Source organism: Clarias gariepinus, chromosome 9, assembly GCF_024256425.1.
Source record: "Clarias gariepinus isolate MV-2021 ecotype Netherlands chromosome 9, CGAR_prim_01v2, whole genome shotgun sequence".
In the NCBI taxonomy this organism is placed as follows: Eukaryota; Metazoa; Chordata; class Actinopteri; order Siluriformes; family Clariidae; genus Clarias; species Clarias gariepinus.
In genome coordinates this window covers 10027671-10038367 of record NC_071108.1, presented here as the reverse complement: position 1 = coordinate 10038367, position 10697 = coordinate 10027671, and the positions used below count along the sequence as shown (strand labels likewise).

Genomic DNA, 10697 nt, shown 5'->3' with positions numbered 1-10697 from the left:
TTGGTAAAAAGTTTTTTTCCTGAATTGTGTATAAAAAAAAAAAAAAGTTACTGATTCAGTATGTTGAGCTCATTGTAATTGTTCATCACAGTGATATTAGATGAATGAAGTAGACTTCATGATGTGCTGTTAGAGCAAACTCCACACTGGCGGTAAGATTTTTTTCCTTGTTTGTACCACACTTTTGGTAAAATCTCAACACTTTGGTCAGGAGGTCAAGGTTTTAAAAAATTCATAGTACATTTTTTTAATAAATTATAAATTACTGCAAATGCTCATATTGACAGCCTCTGACTTCATGTATACACTGAATACAAGAACGCTGAATCTTACTCAATGCATCAGAATCGGTGTTGCATGTGGATACGATTTCCTCCTCTAGTAAAACAACTGTTGGGCCAATTCTGGTATACAGTACTCGCATGACCCCAAAGAAGAAAGTCGAGTGGTGTTAGATTTGGCTTTATTCAATTTTTTGTTGAGTTTCAAAGCTATCTTAAGGCTGACATAAAAAAAAAACCACAAGCCTCAAACTGAACTGCTTATGAGGAAAAAGTTTAAAAATCCAGACTTTTGAGTCACACTGTATTTCTTGCCTTGTATTTCTATAGTAACATCTCATTCACAGGGACTTGTATGATGGGTGATCTAAGCCTAATAAAGAATTAAGAATGCTAATTAGCAAAAATCATTAAACCTTTATATTGCTGTATGCGTTTTTTGTATGGAGATGTTTAATATTTATAAAAGGAGTCTCCAGTTTCAGTGCTTTGTCATGTTTTGCAGTCACATTAAAGGGCCAACAGTGGCGTTCACAATCTTCCAATTATCAGTGAACCTTCATTCAAAAAAGAGACGTGGTTATGTTTTTGTAGGCATTAAAATAATGTACATTATTGTGCAAAAGTCTTGGCATGTATAAAGAAATGCTATGAAGAAAAAATGCCTGTAAAAAATAATACAATTTAATATTTTTTAATTAAAAAAATGGTACCAAACTTTTTTAATTGACTGTCATACATGTTTCTGTTTTTGCAGACAAAACTGGGTTATAAGATCATTACTTTAGTATCTTTTTTGTGTGAAACGTGGTACATCATGTAATATGTTGCCTCCTATAATGCCATATTTAATGTCATACAAATAAAAAAAAAATCTTGTTAGATTTTTTTTCTAAATCAACACAATATTGCAGATATCATAAAATGAACATTTAAGACCAAATTGTATTTTAAAAACACAGTGTGTCTAAGACTTAGACACCCAGTACTAAAAATAATGCATGTCTATATTGCACAAAAACATTCCCATAAACACATGTCCAAATGTTCTTATACCCGTTTCAAACCACAGTCAGAGTGTCTGTATGGTTCTGTATATACTTATAAAGAAAAAAAGCAAAACAGTGACATAAAAAGTATGAAATTGATTATTTCCAAGATCAGCAATTAACTACATTGTTTTCATTGATGCGTCGTATGCACAAGGTGTGTATACACATGGATACCATCAAGGTAGAGTATAATTTTTTTTTTTTTTAGAACATCAGAGCGATGATTGGACATCCTGATTCATGTCTAAAATGCTGCCATCCCAGGAACTATAGTGGCCCAAACATGTGGAAATGGTTTAGACTGTATGGATGATGTGGCAATAACTCCCAGCTGAGATTCCTGTAATGTGAAAGTTATGTTCATAAACAATTGTGTGTACATTTCCCACAGACAGATGCATCTATTCCACAGGTTGGTGACAAGTTATCCATCAATTTCCAGGGATCATTTGTTCCACTGTCTGAGTGTTCACCAGCAGTGGGCTCCAAACCTCCCTATTCACAGACATACGGCTTTCTTTAAAATGTTTGCACCGTTCAAATGTTTTACTCCGGCTAAGAGACTCATCACTGTACTGTGCTTAAGGTCTTCTTTAAATGTAAATCAATTTTACTCCTTCGTTCACAATAAATTTCATGAGGTTTTTTTTTATACAAATTTTTTTTATATAGAGTCTTTTCTAACTCCCATCAGACAATCACACAATTTGACTGGAGTTGTTTGACTGATTAGGCAGAAGGTGTTGATTAATGTTCTATAAAAGTGACTCTACATGCAGCTACACAGTACACCCAGCTCTAATGCAAATCACAGGTTTATATTAATACCTGATTTCGAAGACATTTTTGTTTCCGGAGTATCAGCGCATGCACAGAGAGGTGAATGGCAGATGCTTCACATTATTAAAGTGGATAAGTTGTTTGTTATTGAAAAAAGAAACCTCTTAAAATTTTTGCCTGTATTACTTCTAAAACTGTACATAATTCCTAAATCCTGCTTTTTTTTTTTTTTTTTAACAAATCAATGTGTTAATTAGTAAATATTAAATATGTTTAACTTTTAAGCTAAGCCTGGATTGTGAGCAGATTAAAAGGAGTAAGGTTATTATTATTATTATTATTATTATTATTATTATTATTATTATTATTTTGCACAACTTTTTGCAGTACTTAACATACTCAACATACTTGTGCCTGGGTGGCAGTGACACAGGTGCTTGGGCCCGCTCATTGTTGCTTGCAACTATAATAATTATTATTATAATTTTTATCCACAAATTAAAATAATATAGGAAGATAATCATTTAAAATCAGCCTAAAATCACTATTTAATGAACGTCTTGAGGCGTCTACGCCTCCCAAACCCGAGCCTGGAAAATCCCCTCTGTACATTTCAGTTTTTCCCCCAGCTCCCAATATACCGGTTTCACTGTACCAACTAATAAACAGCTGGGTTTTTTTATATATATTTTTTCATGTGTATGTGTTTGAGCTGGGAAAATACTAAAATGTGCAGTTTATTCCAAATATATATTTTTTATTATACGGTTTATTCTTTACATGAATTTTTTTTGGTTTCATCCAAATTGACTTACAAGCTGAGATCTGTGAAGTCATTCCAGCGATGGCACTCCTGGTGTGTAAATCACAATCTTTTGGGAAAGTACTGTACAGGGCTGAAGGTTGTCCATGACATATACATGTGAGCAAGTTTAAAGTGAAACATTAATATCCAGCTATCTTGTCCAATTAAGCCTATAAACATCAGGAGACTGCTGGCCTACAGTGTGTTTTTGGTGTGTATTTAAACACCACAGCTCCTTAATATGCGTGGAAATAATAAAAAATTGTGCTTAGTTAAAAATGAAGTTTAAACGTGTGTAAGCTTGAGTTTAAACTGTCTGTTCCTGGATACAGAGAAAGGGGTCACTGAGCAGCCACCGCCACCACCACCAGAAAACTGTATACTCGATATTGGTTTCCCAACCTAGAACTAGCTCAGAAAGGCAAAATAGAGCAGTTTATAGAACAAAATCAACAAAATAGGCTGCAGTCATATGTCACATTATCTAATCCTGTCTAAAATTCAAAACAGCTTGCAGTATTGAGTGTTGCTTGCTCCTGTTGTGGCAGCACGGTGACTCTAGCACCTTCATGGTCCAGGTTCGATTCCCACCACAAGTCTGTGTGCAAAGACATGCAGATTAGGCTGGTTGGAGTCCGCGAATTGCCAAAATGTGTGTGTGATCTGCGATGGATTGGCCCCCTGTCCAGGGTGTACCCTGCCTTGTGCCCTATGTGTCCTGAGATAGCCCCCCCCCCGTGTCACTGTATACAGGGTAATCCGGTATAGACGATGAGTGAGTGTTATTGTCGTATAAATCAGGATTATGGAATTAATGTAGATTTGCTGACAAAAATTTGATTGTGTGTTCAGAATTTCTTGTTGTTTAAGGACTAAAACGTTACAGTGCAAGCTTTGATGGAAAATAATCAGAGATAGTGTGGTGTAATATTATCCTAAACGAAGGGGAGTTGAAAGTTGAAAATGTTCATTTATTATTCTGTTATACCACTGTAATTAGCCCGCAATGACAATTTATTAATAAACAACAAATAATACTTAGTATAAGTATTAACCATTCAATGTTGTGAAAAATCCGAAAAAAAACAAAAGGTCCTGTTATCACATAAGTTATAGCAGCTGTAAATAGTCATTACCTTACCAAATTAAATTTTTTTTAATCTTTTTTAAAAAATACAGTTAACTGTAGTAACCGAATATAACTGAAAATCTGAATACACAAAATTATCTTTCCCCGCAGGCATTAATATAAAGCTGTGACTTGGATTACGGCTAGATCTGCTGTCAGTGTTGCTGTTATTGAACATTAATCAACCTTGTCTGACTAATCAGGTTTCAGAATTCAGTAGAGATTATGTATTATGAATGCACTTGTACAGCCAGTCAAACCGGGAGTTGTGAGGAAATTTCTCATGAATGAAGGCGTCTGTTGGGGATGAGACTCTTAGCCGCGGTAAAACATCTAAATGGTGCAGACGGTTTAATCAAAGCTGGACGTATGTGAGTGACGATCCTGGCCGAGGTGTCTCGCGAACCTGTGTTGTGTTATTCTGTGCAATCAAAAGTCCCGATTTGACTTGAACACCACTAATAGTTATTTATTATGTACCACTGCAATGTAAAACTTTCCTTATTTAAAAATAAGTAAATAAATTTATATTCCATATATCCATGTTTTCTAGATGGTTATGTAAATGGATTTTTTTGGTACATTACTCACTAGTTTAAAAGTTGCAAGAGCTTAATATCAAACCTAAACTGCAGTTGATTTGTGAGACAAAGTGCCAAATTATTCCTTTAACCACTGAGCTGTCTTTGTTTCATGAGGCAATGATTAAAATTAAGCACAAACCTTCTCCACTCGGTAACTCGGCGAACAATAAAAGGAAGGAAATCCCTTTAAAAAACATAGTGTCTGAAAAGTTTAAGGATCTAAAGGGCATTAAGGATGAGAAAGAGGAGAAGGCCAGAGGAAGAGAAGGATGGTGGGAGTGTCTGTGGGCAGCCCAGTGAAGAAGTGAAAGTGAAAATGTTTCTCAGATTTCTGAAGAGGAAGTGTGCACTTATAAATACTCACACATATTCACATGAACAGACAGAACTGAGCAGCACGGCCGAGAGGGAGAAGTGAGAATGGCCAGGACGGGTAGGACTTGGCGGTCCTTCAAGGTAACACTCAAATCATGTTCATTTTATATTTCTATGCTACATGCTTTTTCGCTTAGCTTGTCACTTTTGCCATGTTTTCTTTCTTTTTTTTTCTTTCTTTTGTTGTTGTTTTAAAGTCACTCTCTAGTTGTTTCCCTTTTACTTGCCAGTATGATTATTTCCCTTTCGTTTCTTCACACCCGTACGCACTATTATAAAATTTCACAAGCTTCTGCTTTTATTCGCTTCCCTACAGGAACACAGAGAGAGCCGTTAAAGGAAAAGTAAGAAAGAGTCTTCAAATCCAAAAGGGCACTATCGAATACCAAGAGGTGTTTCATCCCTGCTGTTTGTCCTTTTGTCCCTACTTGTCTTCTGCTTTGCGAAGTCAAAGTGCAGGAAGTGTATGTACACCGACATTGTCTAGAAATAATGTGAAATTTTTAATACACTGCACATTTCTTAATGCGTCCTTTCGTAACCTTATCACGTATCCTTTCTCATTGTGTCCAGTAAACTGTCAGCCTATGCTTGAGATACTTCTCTTGTTATATTGGTGTGTTTTTTCGAATGGTAAACAGGTTTTTCAGGCCCCCTGACTTTTAGATAGAGGAAGATAAATAGACAGGATTGGCTTCAGCCAAGAAGACACTGACGACAACCGTGATAAAACAGTCTAAAGAATGTATGAGCCGTAATCAGATTTTCCAGCGTGTGTAACTTTGTGTTTTTCTTATGTCCTACACGCGTAGAGCACGACCATAATGTGTAAGTCATAAATGGACTTTTTAAAGGCTTTTTAAAGACAGGATATTAATCGTGATGAATTGTAATTGTAAAATATTGAAGAATATTTCAGCAGTTGGTGACACTGATCTGAATTCCACCTTTTGTATGTTTCATGACCCTCGAACTTTGAGACCCTCAGCGGCCGGGTGGTTAACGGAACCCATAATGCAGCTGATTGGTTCGTTAACAGCTGGATGTGGATTCCGTTTCCCGCCTTTCCTGCAAAAAGGTGACATTTCTCCTGACAGTCTCCATTTTATATCTGGTGTGTTTGAAAGCAGCTAACCTGGTTTAAAAGGCTTTCAATATGGATTTTGTGAGTAAACTAAATCGACTTAAAATGATGGTGAGTTTTAATTTAGCTTAGTTTTGGAAGTACTGTACCTTTAAGTTGATTTAGTGCCGTCCATTAGTTTCACACTTTCGTCAGGAGAGATTGTTCTGATGTTGCTGCGGAATGACACGTTTTCTCCCGGATTGCCAGATATCCTAACCGCCACCGGGAACTTCGTGTCAGCCAGCAGTGATATCCAAATATCCATCAGCAGATTGATTATCCAAATTACATTCCGGGGCTCTATTGAAAATAAATTTAAGAAAAAAATGTTCAATAAATATATATTTTTTACCAATTGATGATGTATCTCTCTTTGTTCTTTTTATGCCGCACACACCTCTGGTTTGTACATTTGAGGTTAAGATTTATTTACACCTATTAATTGTTACAGATTTTAAAAGTAAAAACCTCTACATTTCTATTAATTACATTTTCCAACATTACACATCCACTTATCAGACATTACTTACAGTGCTTCACTACATTAATCCATAATGTATATGTATATGTAAAGAAGCCTATAGTTGACTTTTAAGCATCAGACAAAGAGTCAGTCTGAACACCTTGCACAGCTTAAATATTATAATACATTACACCAATAACAACATCCAACAGCCATCAGTGTAGCTAATAGGTTCATGGTTACAGGTTCAACAACCAATGCTATTGGATGTGTACAAACTATAAAAGAATTATCCGTTCAATTCAGCAGTAATATCATGTCTCATGAATCTGTCATAAAAATAAAATGTACATGCAATAAATGATTTACTATTTTTTTCCTCCTAAATATTGGAGAATCACCATAAATATTATTATCCAGTTTACAATAAAACGATTATTTGAGAGGTTTAAAAAGATTTTTAAGAAATAAGAAATTATAATGATTTTAGATTAATTAAAAGAAGAAGAATTATTCCTTGATTGCTTATTGCCACACTTTGATACACTTTCTGCTTGAGCCTGAATGTGAAGAGAAGGACAAACGCAGACGCACACAAAATGTGTCCAAAAATTTATGTTTATTATCTGCATAGAGAGCATATTGAAGCTTTTGGCCTTGTGCCCTGTGTCACGTACTGTACATCAAAAGAACCAGTTATTAACATGTAAGTCATAGAGCGACCTGAAGACCTGAAGAATGTATAGGAAATACATTCACATTTTCCGGTTAAACAAAAGTGTTCTAGCAGACGACCGGTTTGGATGTATAGTCATCTGGATACAAGCTATAGGTAGTGTTACCACATAAGAAGTCATGGGGGTGCAGGGTGAAGAGGTTATTATATGTGCATAGGAACCTTCTCATTACATTATAAAACTTTACACTCTTATACCCATGCTTATACCAACTTTACATTCTTATACTCATGCTTATACCAACTTTACATTCTTAAGCCCATGCAGACTTAGCAAACCTCTCTGAGGCTAAATAAAATATATTATTTTATTCTCTAATGGGAATTGGCGTAATGTTTTCCATCAAGCATCCCATCAGGTCCTTATGTTTTATAATGGTTTCTAAGAGACCACTTATTCTTGATATAGAATTGTTTAGTGTGTTAAATCCCTTAGAAGTCCATGAGGTCCATTAAATCTCTATTAAACCACCGTTTATTACCATCACTGGACTCCTGGGGTACCTTTAAACCTTTTTTTTTTTTATTATTAACCCCAGTGTTTTGCTAAACCACCAGGGTTATGTAGCTTGTAATTTTAACACCATGTAGCAAGAAATGAAAATAAATTGCAAATCATTGTAAAATCTATGAAGTTCTGTTTAGGACATGTTTAGGATGGCGGCTGTAACTGCAGTATAATTTTACTTTACATTATTCACTCATCAGCTATATAATTTAAACTACCTGCTTAATATCGTGCAGGTTTTTTGTTATGCTGCCAAAACAACTCTGGCCCTACAAAGCATGAACTCCAAAAGTCCATGCTGTTATATCTGACTCCAAAATGTAAGCAGCAGAACCTTAAAGTCTACAGTAAACATTAAAAGCTAGTCATTGCTTCCCATGTGCATCAGTGAGACTTGGCAACTCACATCCCTGGCTACAGTAAACCGGTTTTCCTTCCTTACCCCACTTTTGGTTTAGCCAAAATTTGGCAGGTGTGTAAGTCTCTCAGACACTTGTCTGTTTTCCTGCTTTCAACACATCAACTTCAAGAACTGATTGTTTACTTGCTGCATAATGTAGCCTACCCCTTGACAAGGTGGCATTGTAATGAGATAATCAGCGTTGTTTATGTCTCTTCTCAGTGGTTTTAATGTTAAGTCTGATTGGTGTATGATTGAAATCTGTTAACTGTTAACTGCAGCCCAACTTAACTTTTGGTTTAAACATTAGACAGTAAAAGTTCAAAAGTTAGGGAGTAAAAGTGTAAAACTGCCAGGTGAACAAGCCTAAATGAGGCCTAAACATTTCTGCTGACTACATCAAAATCACTGACTAAATCAAAATCACTTAAGAAAAGAAATATAAAAAACCTTTGATCTTTACAATTTCACATTTTTCACATTTTAGTGCTAAGCTTGATTTCTTATCTTTATTCTTTATATCTGGCTATATAAGTTTCAAACGACACTTTTATACATATAGTGCCCTATGTAGGCTATGCAACAATTATTTCATATGCTATGCCCATCAGAGAGGAAGTACGGAAACTTTGTGGGATTCAGCCAACCACTGTGAGCACTGTAAACGTCTTTGCCTGAACAATGAGATATTGCCTAGATAATAATTCACACACAAACTTACTGTACGATTAATTATGAGACCTTATGTAGTTGTTTGAACTGTGCAAATAACAAGTCATTTGAATCAAACCATTACTTAAACTCCACAAAATTTGCCAATAGGTACACTATTTAAATCACCACCATGCTGACTAGAATAAAACTGTTTCTAAACATTAACGACTAAAATAAACAGACTTATTACACTGATCAGCCATAACAAATCATTTGACTAATATTGTGTCGTCCCTTTTGTATCATCAAAACAACCCCAATCCATTATTGCATGGATGCCGCAACACCTCTGAAGGTGGAGAGAAGGACATTTTGGTGGACTTTTGAAGGTGTTAGTAGCATATCATTTAAGTCCCTCCTATCATAAACAGAAATACATTTATCAGCAAACGCCCATTACTTTGGCACCAATTCACCGGTTGTGCTTCTTTGGACTAGTTTTAGGAGGTACTAACCATTCCATACCAGGAACATGAAAAAGACCTCTTGTTTTGAAGATGCCTTAACCCAGCTGTTTTGCCATCCCAATGTGCCCGCTGTTAAATTTTTTCCTGATAAATAACCTTACTTGCCTATTTTTTATTTATTTTTTGCTTCTACCACATTTACTAGGGTGCCAGTCCAAGCAAGCACACACTCACTACTAGTAATTTGGACCATAAAAACACCAATAAGTGTAATTAGCACGTATTTGGACTGTAGGAGAAAACTGGAGTTACATTTAGGCATTTGGCAGATGCTCCTATCCAGAGCGACTTACATTTTTATCTCATTCCACATCTAAGCAGTTGAGGGTCAAGGGCCTTGCCAAAGGGCCCAACAATGGCAACTTGGTGGTTGTGGGGTTTGAACCTGTGATCTTTCGAACCCTGGTCCAATGCCTTAACCACTGAGCTACCCTGGCCCTTTTCCCCAAGGAAACCCATCAAGCATGGGCAAAAACATGCAAACCACACACATACACCTGAAGTCAGGAAGTTAAGGAATCATCGATCACACGTGGTCTGCTTTATTTTTTATACAGGATTGCGGAGGGCCTAAGCTTGTCCAAGGAAATTTTAGGGCACGAGGCAGGGTGCACATTCATGGCAGTGCGCACGCTCATTCACACGGGCAATTTGAGAACGCCACTCAGCCTAACCTTTGGACTGGGTCTTTGGACTGGAGAAAGAAAGTGGAGTAAGGAAACATATCAAGCATGAGGAGAACATGCAGACTCCACTCACACAGACCTGAATCCCCAACCCTGAAGGTGCAAGGCCATGGTGCAACCAACATGCCACTGTGCCGCGCATTACACCAATATTTATCTAGTTAAAATAATCTATATAATTTGTATATAATTCCAGCAAAATTAATGTTTCTAATATGCACATTTGTCATCAAAAATGTTCAGATTCTCTAAGATGCGGGATTATTATAATATTAAAGTCATTAAAGTAGAGTTTACATCAGGAGGACATTAGTATGAAAGTGATGGCGATCACGTGATTCTTGCGCACTTAGCATAAATGTGCATAATCTTCATCTAAACTCGCATTTTTCATCATTAATAATTTTTTATGAAATTCCAATAGTAATTATTTCATACTTTCACAGTTCTAAACAGCATTTATGTATTTCTTGTAGTCGCGAAAACTGTATCGCTTCAACAAAAACAAAAACTGCCACACTTAAGATGGCGTCTTTTTAGACCATGTATGTTTTAGTGAAATGTTCCGTCCTGAAACATTTCCCCTACTCA

General features: G+C 36.1%; 1 long non-coding RNA gene across 1 annotated transcript; it reads left to right on the top strand.

Moving 5' to 3' along the window:
- The first annotated feature begins 5019 nt into the window (after nt 1–5019).
- LOC128530609 (uncharacterized) lies at nt 5020–6487 on the top strand. Its single transcript, XR_008361138.1, has 2 exons — nt 5020–5087; nt 5323–6487. It is a non-coding gene; the product is annotated as an uncharacterized LOC128530609 (long non-coding RNA).
- Nucleotides 6488–10697: the final 4210 nt, after the last annotated feature.